At 39.5% G+C, this 20,523-nt stretch overlaps 1 protein-coding gene across 1 annotated transcript in view; it reads right to left on the minus strand.

Annotated features, from left to right (window-relative positions):
* The window catches only part of LOC144054616 (protein phosphatase 1 regulatory subunit 29-like), a 105,482-nt gene that overhangs the window by 51,347 nt on the left and 33,612 nt on the right, over positions 1-20,523 (minus strand). The window contains exon 3 of the mRNA XM_077569760.1: positions 14,413-14,571. The gene's annotated coding sequence lies outside the window, so the exon portion shown is untranslated. The remainder of the gene's footprint in view (positions 1-14,412; positions 14,572-20,523) is intronic.

Here is a 20,523-nt window from a genome sequence, read left to right on the forward strand (position 1 = left end):
TAAAGCAACATCCTACAGAGGTTTGACACCCTAATTTGAAGCCCTAACATGATTCCTACTTTTGACACTCGAACCCTCGTTTGAAACCTTAACATGAAACCTAAAGCGCCACCTTCAGGCCACATCTTCATTCCTTCCTCTTTCGGTGTCTTCATTTGTAAGCCGCTTCAAGATGGCGCTTTGCTTTGTCAGGAATTGATTTTTGGCGGCGAAAAGCAATGAGGTCGAAACACGCGCACGCGCGCACGCACACACAATCTTCATTCAAAGCACATCATCAGGCACAAGCAGCACAAGCTCGCCCACACGTTGGCTCGCCGCTCTCGTCTTCGTTGTTCTTCCGCTATTATGCAGGCAGACAACCTCATTTGCATAAAACACCTGACCACACGGCGCCGGGAACCCGAAGCTTTACACGCCCTACCGTGATCTTTGACCACGCAAGGCTCTGTAAAGACCTGACCTGATGTCGTCTGCCATGTCAGCACAAAAACACGACGCTATTTGTTTTCTCGAGGTTTCGGCTCGTCAAGGATGTTTGATGCATTGACAAGGACTTGAAAACCTAAACATTGTTTAAAACCCAAACTCTGGCTTAATACCCTAATTTGAAACTATACCATTTATATAAAATCCTATTCCTGTCTTCAACCCTAATTTAAAACACTAACTCACACTTCGAAACCCTAACTCGGGCTTCAAAGCCTTTATACTGTACATTGAAACCATAACCGTAGGTTGACGCCCTCATTTGTACCCTTGACCCTTGAAACCCTAATTTGAAACCTTCATTTTGGCTTCAAACCCTCATTTTAAACCCTAACGCTTCTTTCAGAACCCTCCAGCTTCAAAGCCCAAATCTTAACCATGCATGACTTAACCCAAATTTGAAACCCAAACATTTGGCTTGAAACCCTAATTTGAAACCCTAATTCAACACTTCAACAATTTCCACATATCACACCCTATTTTCAAAATCTCATGCTACTTCAGAAGTCTAACTGAGGCTTCGACACTTGAAACCTTAAACCTGGCTTGAAACCCTAATTTGGAACTCAGACTTTGTAAAAAAAGTAGCGCGCTGTTGTCTTGTCCGTTCAACAGGTGACGCCAGATAATTGGCCGCGATATCAAACCGCTGGCCTTTCCAGAGTCAAATCTCGGCCTGACTCTTCTGTTCCTCTTCTTCTTCTTTTTTTTTTTTTTTTTCCCGCTTCCAGTGCCGGTGCCGAGAATCGGCAGCGTCCCGACGACTTCCAATTAGCGCCCCCGTCCAAATAAATTAAAAGTCGTCCGCCATGCCAAGCGGCCAATTAGTCGGCCCGAAAGCGGCGACCCCATCCGAGCGCGCTGGCCTCTGGGGGAATGTGGTCGTGCCATGTGGGGGGGGGGGGGGGGTCGGGGGGGGTTCTCTCACTCTCTGTTACTGCAGCAGCGTAATGTGTGGGAACGCGTGAATAATGACTGGGATTAAGCAGACGCACTATAACGGGCCTCGGGGGGATGAAAGTGGCATCATTTCAAAGTTTCTTGTCTTCAAGTAATATGTCAAGCCTGGGTTTAGGGCTTCAAATTAGGGTTTTAAAAAAAGGGGTCAGGGCTTCAAGGCCGGCTTATGGTTTCAAGCCTGGGTTAGGGTTTCAAGCGTGTCTTAAGAGCGTCAAACATCAACTCAAAAAAGCAGTTGAGTCAAAAATAATCCAAATTGGGTAAGACCAAAGACTTAACAAAATAACCCAAATTGGGTAAGACTAAAGTTAAATAAATAACCCAAAAAGTTGGGTCAAATGAGTAAACCACAAAACAACACATTTTTTGGGGGTGTTTCTTTGCACAAAGAACGTTTTTGGGATTGTTTTGTGAATTGATTTGGCTCATCTGAATAACACAAAAAGTTGTATTGGTCCATGTTTGACCCAATTTGGGTTATTTTAGACCCAACCCTTTTTAGAGCATTCGTTGTTTAGGGTTTCAAGCAAGCAATAACCCACATTTGGTCAAAATGGATTAGAGCAGGGGTGTCGAACATACGGCCTGCGGGCCGGATCATTTTTGTTGTGTGAGTGACTTCTTTGACCCGTCGTTTTGGGTTAAATAACTAACCCAAAAAGTTGTGCTGCTCCATTTTTGACCCAATTTGGGTTGTTTTCCACCCAACAGTTTTTAGAGTGTGCTTGTAAGGTTTAGGGTCTCAAATTTTGCTTTGAAGGCAGGGTTAGGATTTGAAGTTAGGGTTCCAACTAGTTAACACACCGAACCTCACTCAGTACACACCCGAATCCACACTTGATAAAGCTACCTGAAAACCCCAATTCGAGCGTGAAACCCAAATTTGCAACTTCAAACCATCATTTGGACTCCTGTCTTGAAACATTAAATTGAAACCCTGAATTGAAAACGTTACTCAGATTTAAAAACCTTCATTTGGAAACCCTAAGCCTAAGTCTTGAAAATGTCATTTGAAACCCCTAACTTGAAACACAACCCTGGCTTGAACCCCTAAACTTCTGGCTTCTGGCTAAACGCGTCACGTTGTTTTTCGCACTGTGGACTTTGTTGCTGTCGTCAACACGTTTGGAAAATTGGACCACCGGCGTCAAAGCACACTGGAAGGAAAGCAGGCTGGGCTGGGCGCCATGGAAACCAGCATCTTGCGTAGCATCTGTCGCCATGACAACACACAAAAAAAATACATGGCCCGCTTGGACGGCCGTTTGAATCACAACGTGCGTGTGTGCGTGCGTAGGCGTGTGTTTGTGTGTGAGTTAATGACAAATCATTTATTTTTTATCACGACTAAAAAAAACATGTCAATTTAAATACCCCAAAGCCATCTAAAACAATAGCATGTACTATTTGTACACTTGTGATGTTTTTTTGTACCTCCCCCAAGGCTAAAAGGCACAGTTTGAGGCCATAAATGAATAATAAATATATTAAATGAATAAATAATAAATAAATGATCCCTGGAAAAAAAAAGAAATCACATTTTGAAATTATTTCTCGAAAATATAGCATTACAAAAAAAGCTAATTAAAAAAATAGCAGTACTTATGTTAACGTAAAAAAAAATATCTTGCATTTTAATATGTTTAATATGTTTATTTATTTATTTATTTGCTGCAGGGTGGCAGTTATGTTTTGTACCCAATGTTATTAGTCATCTTAATAAAAAAAATAATAATAATAACATATTTTATATACTGTGTACATATGCAGTATATGTATAGCCAACCCCGCATAATCGCAGTTTGGCACCCACTGAGTTGAATATTTGCAGAATGTATTTATAAAAAAAATTAAATAAGAAAAAAATATATTTGTTTATTTTCAGGATTTTATATATATATATATATATTTTATATATATATATATATATATATATATATATATATATATATATATATATATATACAGTGAGGAAAATAAGTATTTCACCCCCTGGTGATTTTGTGAGTTTGACCCTTTACAAAGAAAGGAACGGTCTATAATTTTCATGGTAGGTTCATCTTAACAGTGAGAGACAGAATATTAAAAAAAATCCCAGGAAATCACATTATATTAATTTTAAACATTTATTTGTCTTTTATTGAGGAAAATAAGTATTTCACCCCCTAGCAAAACATGACTCAGTACTTGGTGGAGAAACCCTTGTTGGCAAGCACAGCGGTCAGACGTTTCTTGTAGTTGGTCACCAAGTTTGCGCAGATCCCAGGAGGGATTGTGTCTTTGCAGATCCTCTCCAAATCCTGAAGATTTCGAGGCTGTTGCTTGGCAACTCGAAGCTTCAGCTCCCTCCACAAGTTCTCTATAGGATTAAGGTCTGGAGACTGACTAGGCCACTCCATAACCTTAATGTGCTTCTTCTTGAGCCACTCCTTTGTTGCCTTTGCTGTATGTTTTGGGTCATTGTCATGCTGAAACACCCATCCACGACCCATTTTCAATATCCTGGCTGAGGGAAGGAGGTTCTCACCCAAGATTTCCCGGTACATGGCCCCATTCATCCTCCCCTCGATCCGGTGAAGTCGTCCTGTACCCTTAGCAGAGAAACAGCCCCAAAACATAATGTTTCCACCACCATGCTTGACGGTGGGGATGGTGTTCTTGGGGTCAAAGTCAGCTTTTTTCGCCCTCCAAACACGGCGAGTCGAGTTGATGCCAAAGAGCTCGATTTTAGTCTCATCTGACCACAGCACTTTCTCCCAAGCCTCCTCTGAATCATCCAGGTGCTCATTGGCAAACTTCAGACGGGCCTGTACATGTGCCTTCTTGAGCAGGGGGACCTTGCGGGCACTACAGGATTTCAATCCATTACGGCGTAGTGTGTTACCAATGGTCATCTTGGTGACTGTGGTCCCAGCTGCCTTGATATCATCAACAAGCTCCTGCCGTGTAGTTCTGGGTTGTTTCCTCACCTTTCTCATGATCCGGTTCACTCCACGAGGTGAGATCTTGCGTGGAGCACCAGACCGAGGGAGATTGATGGTCAATTGGTGTGTCTTCCATTTTCTAACTATCGCACCAACAGTTGACTCCTTTTCACCCAGCTGCTTGCTAATGGTCTTGTAGCCCATTCCAGCCTTGTGCAGGTCTACAATCTTGTCCCTGACGTCCTTAGACAGCTCTTTGGTCTTGCCCATTGTGGAGAGGTTGGAATCTGATGCATTGATTGATTCTGTGAACAAGTGTGTTTTTATACAGGTAACGGGAACTTAATTAGGAATACCAATTAAGTAAGAGGACTAATGTGTGTGCCTCCTGGTCACATGACCGGTCTGTGGGAGCCAGAATTCTTGCTGGTTGGTAGGGGGTGAAATACTTATTTTCCTCAATAAAAGACAAATAAATGTTTAAAATTAATATAATGTTATTTTCTGGGATTTTTTTTAATATTCTGTCTCTCACTGTTAAGATGAACCTACCATGAAAATTATAGACCGTTCCTTTCTTTGTAAAGGGTCAAACTCACAAAATCACCAGGGGGTGAAATACTTATTTTCCTCACTGTATATATATATATATATTTTTTTATATGGACTAAAAAGTATCTAATTTCGAGGGGAGCAGGCAGGAAAGAAAAAGTCCATCTTTTGTCGTCAGGGACGACGATGCGAAGGACGGGGATGAATGCACTCGTACAGGGCGGAGACATTACAGCCAAAAAGAAATAGTCCATTTTGTGTCTCAGTGTGTGTGTCAGCGTGTGTGTGCGTGTGTGCGTGTCCTTGGGGCTTGTTAATGACCAGTATTAATGAAGCTCCCTATCTGCAGTCCGCACACGACCACATTTTAATGGAGAAAACATATGTGCCTGTCTGGATTTAATTGTACTTGCTTTGTGACTGTCTGTTTTACACACGCGCACGTGCACACACGCATCCACATTGAAAAATTGCACGCAAGCTGTTCGGAAGCCATGACAAGTGCTTGGTGTGCTCACATTGGACTCAATTCAGATAACAATGCTCAGTTTTGATTAACACTGACAGATAGAGAAGTAAGAAATCCTCATCATGGCTTTAATGTACATGATGTCGGATTTTATGTTCTGACTCGACAAGTTTGAGATTTCCCATCTCAAACCAAATGTTAGTGCTCAGTAGAGTAATAGTTCAGTGTAAACATCATTCTTGCGTTGCGGCTTTAATGTACACGATGTTGGCTTTGATCCTAGACCGAGACCAAATCTTTGTGCGAAGAAAATGTTATTGTTGTTTTCAAGCACAATGAACATGAACCAAAGAATAATATTTAGAACAACTAATTAATGAATTAGATTACATAAAAGCCCAAGACAAACATCAATGATTCGTGCATGATGACTTTAATGTGCATGATGTCAGTTTGATGTTTCTGCCAGAAAAGTTTCAGAATGAAAACTAAATCTTCTGACCAAGATTATTATTTTTTTATTATTGTTGAAAAGCACAATAAAAAATGATGATAATTAAATTATTGTGGCTTTAATGCTCATGATTTCGGCTATACAACTGTCTTTGGACAAGTCCAATATATTCTGAACCGAAACAAAAATTTTGGTTGCCAAAAAATAGCAATTCTGCTTTTGCACACAATAAAAATGAGCCTAAGAATAAAAACAATGATTCATGTATGACAGCTTTAATGTGCATTATGTCAACTTTGATGTTATCACCAGAGAGGTCCAATATTACCAAACCGAAATTCCGGTGTTGGGCGTCTTAGATGACAAGAGAGGGGGATTGTTCTTTTGCTGGAAAGAATTGTGATATTTTGCACGATGATAAAAAAAATATAATGAGAATATTGTATCATAATAATATTGTGTAGACATGTAGATAGGAATATATCACAATATTAAAACATGATACTAATGTCGGGATTGTTGTAAAAATCTTGTATTGTATCATGACACGATTAGTATCGTTGGAAAAATATTGCAATAAAATTGTATCCCGATACTATTGATATGGTAATCATATCATCATAATATAATAGCTATTTTTTGTGATACTAAAGGTATTTTGGAAATTATATATATAGATATATATATATATATACACACACTGATATTGTATTGTGATTCTATTCGTATCGAATTATTATACTATTACTACCAGAGTAAAAATACTGCAAAGATACGATCACGTTAATGTTATTGTATTATGATGCCATTCGTATCGTTGGAAAAATATCGCAACACAATTGCATTATGATGGTATTGGTATCACTTTAAACTGCACAGTATCATGATACTGTAGTTGTCCTGTATAAATACCGCTTGGTATTTATATCGTAGAGTATTATATCAATATTGAAGCAGCCAGTAATGCAAAAAATATTGTGCTAAAATTATATTATGATACTATCGGTATCGATTGAAAAATACTGAGTTAATATCCTGTGTATCCACTTCCGACTTTGATTTTGACTTTGATCACCAAGACACATGAAAGCATCTATAAAGCATAAATTAGCCTACATTAACATCAGTTCCGATCAAGGTAATAAGCAACAATAACGTGAGAGGCTCGACCCCGGTCGAATCCCTTAACGAGGTGTTAATCAAGCCTCCCGCCCGCTTGATTAACCCACGTGTGTAAATATAGGCACGCCTGTGGCATGATGAATTATTCAGCGTTCAGCTCACTATTGGTTTATGGGCCCTTCATTATCCTTTTGTCGTTTTTTGACCGGCCTCGCCCACTCAGAGCTTCATCAATTACACCAGCGGTCGCGGCACACGTTAGCTTAGCATGTGCACTCGAGATCATATCGTACCGTAAAAGTCCAATGAGGATGATTCATGTGCCGTGACTGTTAATGTACATGTTTTTGGTGTTCTTGCCAACAAAGTCGAGGATTTCGAAAACAAAACCAAATCTTCACGCATTGCGCAGTAAAAAATGAACTAAAAATGAACGTATTGTAACTTTAATGAACACTGTGTCAACGGTGATGTTCTTTCCAGACAAGTCCAAGATATCTGGACCGCACCAAAATCTTAGGTCAAACAGTTCAAACTATGAAGAGTAAAACTGAGCTAAAGATTTTTGTTGGTTTGTTTTTTTTTCAGCACCAATGCTAGCAGTTAGCACGCTACCTGTCAAAAATTGTTTGTACTAGCTGTATGCTAGTTCTTAATGTTCCTTCCAGAAAAGTCCATGATATCCTGACCGCACCTAAATCTTAGGTCCAACAGTTCAAACTATGAAGAGTAAAACTGAGCTTAATATATATATATATATATATATATATATATATATATATATATATATATATATATATATATATAGATTTATTTTTAGAGCCAATGCTACTTGTTAGCATGCTAGCCATCAATGACTGTGTGCTAGCTGTGTGCTAACTGTTTATTTCCAAGTTCACGATATATGGACCGCACCAAAATCTTAGGTCCAACAGTTCAGACTACAAAGAGTAAAACTGAGCTAAATATTTGTGTTTTTACAGAGCCAATGCTAGCATTTAGCATGCTAGCCGTCAACGGCTGTGTGTATACTGTCTGCTAGCACTTTGATGTTCTTTCCAGAAAAGTTCACGATATCTGGACCGCACCAAAATCTTAGGTCAAACAGGTCAGAGTATGACGCGTAAAACTGAGCTAAAGGTTTTTGTTTTCTTTTTTTTTTCCGCACCAATGCTAGCAGTTAGCACGCTACCTGTCAAAAATTGTTTGTACTAGCTGTATGTTGCTTCCAGAAAAGTCCACGATATTCGGACTGCACTTAAATCTTAGGCCCAGCAGTTCAGACTACAAAGAGTAAAACTGAGCTAAATATTTGTGTGTTTACAGAGCCAATGCTAGCATTTAGCATGCTAACCATCAACGTGTGCTAGCACTTTGATGTTCTTTCCAGAAAAGTTTTACGATATCTGGACCGCACCAAAATCTTAGATCGTAAAACTAAAAGATAGTAAAAGATTTTTATTTATTTTTTTCAGCACCAATGCTAGCAGTTAGCACGCTACCTATCAAAGATTGTTTGTACTAGCTGCATGCTAGCTCTTAATGTTCCCTCCAGAAAAGTCCACGATATCAAACAGTTCAGACTACGAATAGTAGAACTGAGCTAAATATTTGTGTGTGTTTTTCAGAGCCAATGCTAGCCGTTATCACGCTAGCCGTCAACATTTGTGTGTAGTAGCTGTGAACAAGTAACAAGTTCTGATAAATGTTGCAAAGAATGTGTGTGTGTGTGTGTGTGTGTGTGTTTATGTGTGTGCGTACCCTAGCGGACTGCAGAGTATCATCCATCCTGATCTCATGTGGACTGTGAGGCTCGCTAAGCTTTTTCCTATCAGTTGCCACATAAACACTGCGGTGTGTGCGCGCGCGAGTGTGTTTGTGCGTGTCGTTATCTCTTGCCGCTACACTAAACTCACAGTCTGTGTGGCCTCTAGAGAAACGGGGAGGGTGAAAAAAAAAAAAAGAGATAAAGAGTGGCTGAGCAACTCTGCTACAGTGGATGTGGTTGAAAAGAAGAAGGGCCGGCTACCATTTAAAACAAACGGGGCTCTTGTTCTTGTAATAGTGAAATCGTTTGTATCGGAATTCTATCGGTGTCCTTGGAAAATATTGTATATGGTGGGAAAATATTGGGATAATATTGTGTGACACGATGGGCAGGATTTTGTTGGAAAATGTTGTGCTAATATTGTATGATTATTATTATTTGTACTAAAAAAAATGATGATGATGATGACAAGATTGTCGGTTTTGTTGGAAATTGCGGAAAAATATGTGGTTGGAAACATTTTGATAATATTGTATTGGGACAATATCTGCAACTTTGCAAAAATATTGAGATAATATTGCATCATGATACTACAGGATCTGTACCGGGAAAACACGGAGCTAAAAATTCATCAGAATTAATCGGCTTTGTTGGGAAAATATTGTATTGTGGTCAAATCTGTATTGTTGGAAAAATTTCCGTAATATATTATACTTTGATATGTCAATATTGTTGGAAAAATATCTGTGTTATATTAAATTACATTACGTAACTCGATTAATTGGCATTGGAAAAATGTGTTATATTAACTTATATTAAGTAACTCCATTGGTATTGTTGGAAAAAATATAGACGTATTGAACAGTGATGGTATTTGAAAACTATTGAAATATAATATTGTATCATGGTACTGTCACTATTGTTTGAAAATAATAATAATAATAATCATGCTAATATCGAAAAAAATATATATATATTTTAAGGATGGATGAAAGAAATACAGTGATCATTTTCATTCATAATTTTGGTAGTACGTACTGTTTGGAAAAATGAAGTTTGAAGTCACTGGAACTTTCAACAAACAGGTTAAAGCATCAATCTGAGCACTTGACCCGGCCCGAAGTCCATTCACTGCACCGCCGCCGAGACATATTGGACAAATGTCAATCCTTTTAGAGGCTGACCTTTGGCGGCCATATTTAAACATGGACGTGCATCCTTGTGGAGGCGCCGGTTTTAGCACCGCCGTCTCAGACCGGGCATGCGGAAGGAAACCCGTCCTTGTGTCGAACCGTTGTAACTTTAGCCCAGAGAAAATGGAGATTCTTGCAAAGCTGACAGATAGCATGCTCAGAGCTAGCACGTTCAAATCCGGAAGCGCTTCCGAATTTTAAATCGCACCGGTTGGGAAATGTGCACGCATTTTCATCATATCATTCGAGGCGGTATGTAGGAAACAGTCGCGCACGGCAGTCCATGTCTTCAGTCAATTCTCCTTATAATAACAAAATGTCTCGATTCGGCCCAGTCTCCGAGCGAGCCTCCGAAATGGCATCAGACATCGGGAAAAAAGTCGACAAGAAGGCGAGCGAGGAGGGAAAAGGAATTCTTGTCTTTGAAGGTGTCGCTCGAGGAGGTCGTGGAGATAAGAAAACACACTCGGGACTCGCACAGACAGACGGAGTCAAAAAGACAAAGCAGACAAAGGAAGAAGGAGACAGGAAGTGTCAGACACAAGAGATTTCTGGTGGATAACCGCAAAAAAAAAAAAAAAAAAGTTGAATTGGGCCTTTAATGGACATGAAGAACTAAAACAGACTTGTGAATTGTTTGCTTTGAACGATTTTCTTTGGAAAATTTGGTAGGTTTTCATACAAAATGGACCAAGTTTGATGGGTAGAAAAGCTTTTGTTTTATATCCTAATTGGAATCGTATCGCAATTGGAGTGAATCGTTTCGCATTGTGGAGTCAAACGAATGGCGTCGTCAATGTTTGATATCATCTGTCTCGATGATGACACCTGCCTGTCCATCTTATTATTTCCGTTTTCCCATCTCCTCTTCTTGTCTCCATCGTCTTCTCCTCCTTCCCATCCCGAGCGCCGCATCCCCGAACCTTTTTAATAATAAAGCGGCTCATCCGTCTCTGGCACACTCCCGCAGGATTCACTCGCGGGTCCGCTTTAATGAGATTAGCGCGGCTAATGCCTCTGCTCGCTAGCTCGCTCTCTCGCCGCGGGATGGAGGAGTACCCTCCCCGGAAGCCCCACCCCCCCCTCGCTGTGAGCGTTAGCGCGGCTAACTAACGCGAGGCGGCGGAGAGCAGCCGGCATGACGGCGCCCACTTCTGCCGGCAAGTCTTGATTGATTCCGCTCGTTAAAATCGGACCATTTGCTGATTTATTCGAGAAGCAAAGAAGCTAATAAATGCTAGCATACATCACAGCTAAGTTATCCTTAGCTATTTATGAAGAAACTTATTTTTAAAAAGCCTTCAGGGGGAAAAAAAAACATTTTTCTCTACTAGCTGGAGTGCTAACATGCTTAGTTATGGTTAGCTTGTGACAAGAGATTCAGCTTGTGAAAAATGATCAAAAGTACTTTCTCATGCAACTCTCATGCTAACATTTTTAGCGATATCATCATATGGCTAAAATGCTTAGTAACAGAACCTCTTGGCAAAAAGCATTTTCTTTTCAGGTTTACCCTGGACCAACTATTTGCTACCTCGACGGGCTGCTGTAGCCATCAAAACAGCAAACAAACAGGAATGAGAACACATGCTGACATGAGATCTTTTCAAATGAATTTACCAACATCAAAATTTGTGATTTTTTCCATTTTTATGACTTTTCCTGTCCAGGCAGGTAAAGATTTGGGCCTGAATTATCTGCGCTCTCTGCTGCTTGAATGGGTTGGAAATGCTCCCAAAACAAACTTTATTTACTTCCTGTTTACCTCCTTTTTTGACAGCAGCCTCGGAATATATTACTGCAAGATAAATATGTAATCATCACAAACATTATGATAACAGATATTTCCAGTTGTTGAATCGCATTACGGCAACTATCATTTACTGTAATCATTTGGGGGGGAATATGCAAATCGAGGCGGCATTGAATATTCATGATGCGCTTTGCATAATATTAGCATAAGTCATCAAACTAAATACTATCAATCAGATAGCGATGCTTAAATGAGAGGTTTACTCGGGGAACAGTGGAAACGAATAGAAATGCATTAGAACACAAATAGAACCACCAATTCAATCAAAAGGGCTAATGAAGGAAAAACATGAAACAGTCCAATAGAAAGTGCACGCCTAGACAGGTGGCGGTGTGTGTGCTCAAGGTGAAATGACCTCCGCATCTATTTATTAGTGATGCGAGTCACGCCTGAGTAACTGCTGCATTTTCTTCGTCATCAAGGAGCTAGTCCTTGGAAGAACAGCACCCGTCTTTGCAGCAAACTAGACGGGTCTGAGTTGAACATGCTGCGCTGCTTGCAATCCCAGGAGACGTTGAATTATAACTTTAATGTACTAACCAAACTCTTGCTGTTTATTTCCTTTTCCAACATTTACTGCAGCCCGTCGAGGCAGTAAACTAATTGGATCTGAATTGCTGGCTCCCTCTGCTTGTGGCTTCGGAGGAATTGTTGATTTTGAACTGAAGGTGGTTTAAAAGGCCCTAGATAAACTCTCGCCCCGTTTACTTCCTGTTTCGATGGCTACCACAGCCCGTCTAAGCAGCAAACTCAATGAAAAAATGGACTCCGCAAGATGACTCTGAGGAGGTGTCGGATTCTAACTGAAAGTAGTTTGTGAGGTCTCTAAATCAACCTTCACTCTTTTCTAATGTATTCCTGTTTGGAAATAGCCCGTCGAGACAGCAAATTCGTTGCGCCAGCCCTTCTCGGCGGCAAACTACTGAATTAACCGCAACACTACTGATTGCTTCAGAAGATGTGTGACAGTTAGCCAAACATTGCTCACTTCTTGACTGTGTCCTATTTCAATGTCGATAGCAGCCCGTTGAGGCAGCAAACGGGTTGGTTGCCTGCCAGTTGCTTCAGATTCAGAGGATTGGATTTTAATCGCTCAAAGATTAACAAAGCAGAATCAGCAGGTGTTTATTTCCTGTTCTAAGGCCTACAGCAGCCCGTCTAGGCAGGCAAGAGGTTAATGGAATGAAATAGTGAAGTCCATTGTTCCGTCAATGCCTCCAGACAGAGTTTGATTTAAATATCTATTATCCTGAGACATTTTCCGCCGTAAAAGAACTTGACACAAATAATCCCAAATGTGTTTTATCTGACAGGTGGTGCTGAGCGACGGAGAAATACTTGAAAAAATAAAATGAAAAGCACCCACTGCTGTCCGTCTAATAATACAGTATTTGCCTCTTTATAGTGGCTCGTTTGATCTTAATGAGTTTTTAAACTCCCAAATTAGCTCAGCTTTCATTAGCGACTGTGAAAGCGCAAAGTCAAGGCTGACAAAAGTTTGCCACTGATAAGATGACTGCGAGTGCGAAAAATGACAATAGGAAAAAGAACCAATTGTTTAAATTCAGGGCTTGTTTGGATCTGGTTCGGCAAGAACGCTATTGATTTTCAACAATACTGAAAAAATCTGCGGTATCTGAGATGGAAACCCAAACCAGCGCATGTTCTTTAGCTGTACTCATCCATTTGTCAAACCTTGAGGGGCCATTATTTGATCAATAATGAAGATCCCGATTGCGGTCATTAAACGCGCATCAAAAAAATGTGTGGTGCTAAAGGAACTTTAAATTAACGCACTCATTTTGACACCCCTAGTTGAAAAAAATAATAATTCTTTTGTGTGGTCATAATTAATCTTGAACCAAGCCAAAAATACATTAAATACAATACTCGATTACATACTCGATTACTTTTCTTCAATAGCTGAAATCCAATGTATGTTCCTCGGGAGCACTGCGGTCGTTTCTACTACAGTTGTAGTCGAGACCAAAACATTGTCGAGACTACAGCGTATCCAGACCGAGACAAAACCAACAATTTTGGAAGTTGAGACCGAGACAGGATCAAGACTGTTTAAATCAGGCTTCCCCCCAATCCTGGTCCTCAAGGACTGGAGTCCTGCAGGTTTTAGATGTTTCCATCCTTCAAACTCACACGAGTCAAACAATTAGCTCATCAGCAAGCCCGATAACGGTCCGAACGTTGAGAATCAGGTGTGTTGGAGGACAGTAACACCTAAATCTGCAGGACTCCGGCCCTCGAGGACCAGGATTGGGGAAGCCTGGTTTAAGTCATAGAAAAATCTCCGGTAGAAAACCTTGGGGCTGTTCACGGTTTGCCATTTTGTTATCTTGCTTTTGATAACGCAACAAACACATCACACAAGCTAACTTGGCTGTCATATTAAAGGGATACTCGACTCATTCAGCCATTTTCAGGAGTAAAAAGTTCATATTTTGTGCAGAATGAATTTGATCCAAAGTCCCGAGTCCGCCCTGTCCGAGACCGGGACAAGACCATGTAAAAATGCTTTGGATTCCGAGACATAACTGAAACCATCCCAAAGTGGTCTCGAGACCGGTTTCAAAAACCAATCCCGAGAACTGCAGCCCTAATTTCCACAACAACTTTACATTTTCCGTTTGGTGAATCAGCAAGAATCCCTCACCTCTTTTTTCCGAGATGAAGCCAATCTTCAATTTTCAACAACAAAGTCTGCTTCCAGCACGAAGAAACCTCGTTGGCAAGATTTTCCGTCTCCGCAACGTCCCAAAATGTGTCGGCTTCTCCAAGTGAAAGCGAGAAAGAGAGCAGGAAGTCTCAGGAGCTGACGGAGAAACACAGAGCGAGACAGAAGAGCAGTTATTAATAAAAGTTTGATGACAGCCGAGCCGAGGAGGCAGCAGGCTGGCAGCTGAAGATTAAAAAAAAAAATAATAATCGAATCAATGCTGGAGTGAAATTAAGCAGACAGTGCGGGCGACCCGCGCCTAATTGAAAAGAGGCTGCTGGTCAAATAGGTCCGAATATTTATCCAGGAAATCCAAAAAGCAGATTAGCCACGGCAAATTAGTCGCTAACAGATGAAAGACGCTGCGGGACCACCTTCGCTGAAGAGAGGGAGATCAAAGTTGGGCCTGCCGCTAGAAGCCCCTTCGACTCCATCCTGTGTTGAATTCCGTCTACACGTGTAAAACGCATTCACGTCATTTGATGACTCAAACGTGCAAATTCCAGCAATTCAGAGACAGAACGCGTCGCAAATGACACAACGGACTCAATGCTGAGGCTGAATGAAAAATTGTGGAATTATGGAATGATATCAAATGACATGGAATGATATACGACGACCTGGAATTGGCTGAACATGATCAAGTCGGAACGGTTTGAATCGGTCAAAAAAAATTTGGAAATTAGCTGAGAAAAAAAATCTTGGCTTTTATGTTGAAAAATTGAAAATTATTTGCAGTAGGGATAAGCAGTACAATTTAACGTTAGAACGTTTGAATCAGTGCAAAATTGTAAAAAACTTAGTCGAGAAAAACACAAAAAAATGGTAATTTCTGGCTTTTATTCTGAAATGTTGAAAAAAATTGCATTGTGATATGTTGAGCCGTTGAAAGGTGGAACAATCGGAATCAATCCAAAAAAATTGGAAATTAGCTGAGAAAAAAAATCTTGGCTTTTATGTTGAAAAATAGAAAATTATTTGCAGTAGGGATAAGCAGTACAGTTTCACGTTAGAACGTTTGAATCGGTGCAAAAATTCGAAAAATTTGTGGGGAAAAACACAAAAAAAAATCTTAATTTCTGTTTTTTATTCTGAAATGTTGAAAAAATAATTGCATTGTGATATGTTGAGCAGTTGAAAGGTGGAACAATCTGAATCAATCCAAAAAAAATTGGAAATTAGCTGAGAAAAAAAATCTTGGCTTTTATGTTGAAAAATTGAAAATTATTTGCAGTAGGGATAAGCAGTACAGTTTCACGTTAGAACGTTTGAATCGGTGCAAAAATTCGAAAAATTTGTGGAGAAAAACACACAAAAAAAATCTTAATTTCTGTTTTTTATTCTGAAATGTTGAAAAAAAATTGCATTGTGATATGTTGAGCAGTTGAAAGGTGGAACAATCTGAATCAATCATAAAAAGTAGAAATTAGAGAAGAAGAAAAAATTCATTTTTAACTTTTTTGTTGAAAAATTGAAAATAATCTGCAGTAGGGATAAGCAGTACAATTTAACGTTAGAATCAGTGCAAAATTGTAAAAAACTTAGTCGAGAAAAACACAAAAACATCGTAATTTCTGTCTTTTATTCTGAAATGTTGAAAAAAAATTGCATTGTGATATGTTGAGCAGTTGAAAGGTGGAACAATCTGAATCAATCCAAAAAAAAAAGGAAATTAGAGGAGAAAAACAAAAAACCCTCATTTTGAAAATATTTTGTATATGGACTGGGGGGGTGAGAGGGATCATTGGGGAGGCCGAAACACAAGAATCTGGGTCGCACTTAATGTGTTGGCCAATATGGCTGCCATGTTTTGTCCAACAGATTTGATTACATAAAATCCCGTGAATAAGGCACATCTCACCGTACTATACAAGGATTCATAAAAATATATATTTTTTTTTTTACAGTCATTTACATGTACCTAGATGTTTCAACATGATATGTAATGTCTACTGTTACAAATGTATGTAATTAATTACCTGGTGAGTGAGGGGAGGGGCGATATAGTGGCGATAAAAGTCTACACACCCCTGTTCAAATGCCCGGGTTTTGTGGTATACAATAATAAGATCAAGATCAATCATTCAAACTCATTTTGGTGCCAAAGATCGCAAAGATAGAAATATTTTCAGCTTTCAAGAAATCCTGTTATCAGTGCAAAGCTAACTACTCGCATTGCTGCTATATGTCACTGGCGCTAACCATGCTAGTTAGCAGACTAGCATTTGTTGCTAAATGTCCCAAAAGCAAACTCGTTTTTGGCTTTTACTCAAATGGCCGTGCTAACTATGCTAAATAACCTACAAGAATAGAAACCATGCTAGTAAATTAGCCTTATATATACAGATTCAACACTTTATTAGGTTTCTTTATTCAACTGTTTAGCAAATGAATAGTTGAGTCCATATAACATGGCGGTCGTGCGGGCTAGCGAGCATTACACAATCTTTAAGTCGCTGATGCTATGCAATCCATTCACCTTGCACAATATCCATGAAACAAAATGGATTCAATAAGATCTGCGTACGTCTACGGCACGTACGGTCACGTATGTGACGGCTTCTCCGGTCAGTCACGATGGAAATGGAAAATGAAGCACCCTCGCGGACTGCGATAACACAAGCCATCATCTCGATTCCTGACAGTGTTTTTTACCCCTCACAACCTCTTCCGCTCCTTCCTGTCATCCCGTCTGCCATCTCACGCGAACCCCGCGACGGCAGCTGATCCGTGCAAACATTTTCCCACCGGCGAGGGGGGAAAAAAAAAAAAAAAACGGACGGAAAGAGTTTCTCTCCCGCTCGGGATAATGTCAGCAGCGGCACGTACGAAGGTCGGCGGCGACACGGGCGGCCTCTGCGTTTTTCGCTCTTTCTTTTTTTTTTTACGCCATCTGCATTTAGATCCTTAACGTAAAGGTTAGGGTGGCCGGGAGCGGTCGCGTGACAAAGAGCGGGTATAAAGGAAGGTGGGACCACAATCGCGAGTAAATGTCAGCTTGCTGACCACAAAAACACTCCGGGGCGGAGGTCGGGAGGACGTGGCCAGGGAAAAGCACCGTGAGGGGGTCGAGAATGGAAAACATCTCCAGCTTGCACAATGGAAATGGAAACAAAAATGACTAGAAATAAACTACGTAGTCAAACAAAAGATGTGTGCCATTATTAACTCTGACTGCCAAAAACGTTAAATAACGTTTAGTAAAATCCTATGGAGGAGTGCCAAAGACGTTAAAAGACGTTTTTTTTTCAAAACAGAGGTGAAACTAACCATTTTCTATTGTTGATTACTGAAAAACGGAATAAGGTAGAAACAAACTTTTTTTTCTGATGTAAGATGAGAGTGCAATCTTTCATTTGGTAGTATGTGTGTTTCCATAGTCCAAACACATAATTTTCTGTGGACCTTGAAAGATCAGTCAAAAATGCTTAAATCGGCAGGCACCCACGGCATCCCTTTTCTGAAAACGTCTGGCAGTCAAAGAGTTAATAAAAAGAACACTTGAAATTGGAATTTTTGAAAAAAGTTGAAATTTATGTGGAAAAGTTTTATCTGAAAGTACCCTCAATTCATTTAGATGGAAAATTGGAACTAATGATGTCTAATGGAAAAATGCAACAAAACAAAACAACAACAAACAAACAAAAAACAAACAAACAAAACTTTTCTGAAAACGTCTGGCAGTCAAAGAGTTATGAATTAGTTCTCTCACTACTTGACTCCAAGCAATCTCAAATCATCTTTTCCCATTGACATGAATGGAAATGTCATTAATCCGTTTCAACCTCTCCTGAAAAAAATAGATTTTTTTTCTTTATAAGGAATAGTACTCCATAAATTGTATTTTATAAAAAACATGTAGTAATTAATGACTTAATTAAAACCTTAACAAATTTGGGCAGTATAGCACAGTCGTACAGACAAACAAAAAGTATTTCTAAGCTTCTCTGACTCAGTAATCTGCTGTAAAATCCGTCTTTTTTTTTGCAGAGGAGAAAGAATATATGCCTGTGAGTATTAATAGTCTGTCTAGATGTGTTGCTGCATCTGGCACCTTGCACAGTAGAAATCAATATAATGACTTGCATACAAAAAAAATCCATGTTTTACCTTAGTCACATGGGCAAAGTACAGTACATATAAATAAAATAATTGCTTCTCTCATCAGGTGTACATAAGTTCTACCATGCACAATAGAAATAAAACAACAACCAAAAAAAAAACAACCTGCATGTGTGCTACATTCCATGCAATTGCTCCTCTCCTCAGTTATTGATGATAACTGCCACCTTGCACAATAGAAATCGACAGAAGGCAGAATAACATCAAGTACAACAATGGAGAAGATTTGCCCTCCGCAAGCCAAAACGAGAGGACATAAAAAACAAGGGCAGCTGGCAGGTGCATGATGGGAATGAACACCCCCCCCCAACCCCCACCCACCCCCAGAAAAACTAACCAGGCTTGTGTGATATCAAGCAAACAAATGACGGGCGGGCAAAGAATGAGAGGAAGCAAGAAAGAGCGAGCGAAAGAGAAAGAAAGCGAGCCGCTCAGATCGAAAACAAATGAGCCAAAATGATATTTTGATCCAGCGCCGCGCGCGGCAGTCAGCTGGAGGCCAACATCCATCACCGGGCGGGAGATGGATATTATGGGATGGAGGCAGGGGGCGGAAAAGGCTCCCCGCCTCCCCACCCCCAAAAAATAAAACAACTCAAGATGAATGAGGGAGAGAATTTGTAGCTGAAATATTTCAAAGACTTTGTTTACTTGTGTGCTTACTACTCGTTTGTCCTTGATGTCAAAAAAACGTGGACGGCGGCTTTGGGGAAGACGCAAATGTTGTGTTTTGCGGCTTCAACAAACACGGCGTTGTCTTTGTTTACGAAAATGCAACATTTGTTTAGCACTCATTTGCCTTTGACTTTTACAAAAAACAACTACTTTTAGTTGAAAACTCAAAATTGTCTTTGATGTTTACTAAAGGAGAGTTGAGCTTTTCTCTTGATAAATGGTCTTTGAGGTTTTCAAAAACACGTACGCTAGGTCCATTAAAGACTCTAAATTGTCTTGATGTTTACAAAAACGCTAACATTAAATTTGTTAGACACATTTGTCTTTGACTTTTGCATGTTTTTCCCCCCAAAAAAATTACACTAGCTTCATCAAAGACATATTGTCTTTGATGTTTACAAAACCACAAACACTTAAGTTTGAAGGACTCATTTGAATTTGACGTTTACAAAAATGTACAATAAGTTGACAACTAAATTGTCTTTGATGTTTACTAACGGTGAGTCAGTCTAATCTTAAACGGTCTTTGATGTTTTCAAAACATTCACACAAGTCAAGTTTGTGATAGACCAAAATGTTTTGGGTGTTTACAAAATCACGGACATTAGGCATGTTGAAAAACGAAAGTGTCTTTGACATTAAACAAAAATGTTGGGTTTGTCAAAGACGCAAAAATTGTATTTGAGGTTTACAAAAACCTGAACATGAAGCCATCGAATTTGGGGGTTTTGTTCACATCTTGTTTTGTTCTTAAAAATGTGTTTGGTTTGTTAAAGACTACATTGTCTTTGATGTTTACTAGATCATGCGTTACATTTGTCCAAGACTTTTTTTTATTTTTTATTATTATGTTTGATTTTAACCAAAAAGTCTGTTTTGTCAAAGACTAAAGTGTCTTTGTTTACAAAAACAACTTTAGTTTACTTGGATACTCTAAATTGCTTTGTTGTTTACATAATTTGATGTTAGCCCAAATCTGAACAAAATTTTGGTGCAATTAGGACTAAATTGTCTTTGATGTTTACAAAGCGACTAAATTGTCTTGGAAGTTTACGAAAATGTGTATCTTAGTTATGCTGGAGACGTTTGGTCAAATTGTTTTTGATGTTAAAAAAAAATGGAAATCAGGTTTCTCAAAGACTTATTTGTCTTTGATATTTCCAAAAACATGTACATGAGTTTTGTGGAAGATTCCAAAATGTCACACAGATGTACTCAACAGTTGTTGTTTTTCCATCTCCCAAGCCCAGT

The sequence above is a fragment of the Vanacampus margaritifer genome, chromosome 7 (assembly GCF_051991255.1).
Source record: "Vanacampus margaritifer isolate UIUO_Vmar chromosome 7, RoL_Vmar_1.0, whole genome shotgun sequence".
Lineage (NCBI taxonomy): Eukaryota > Metazoa > Chordata > Actinopteri > Syngnathiformes > Syngnathidae > Vanacampus > Vanacampus margaritifer.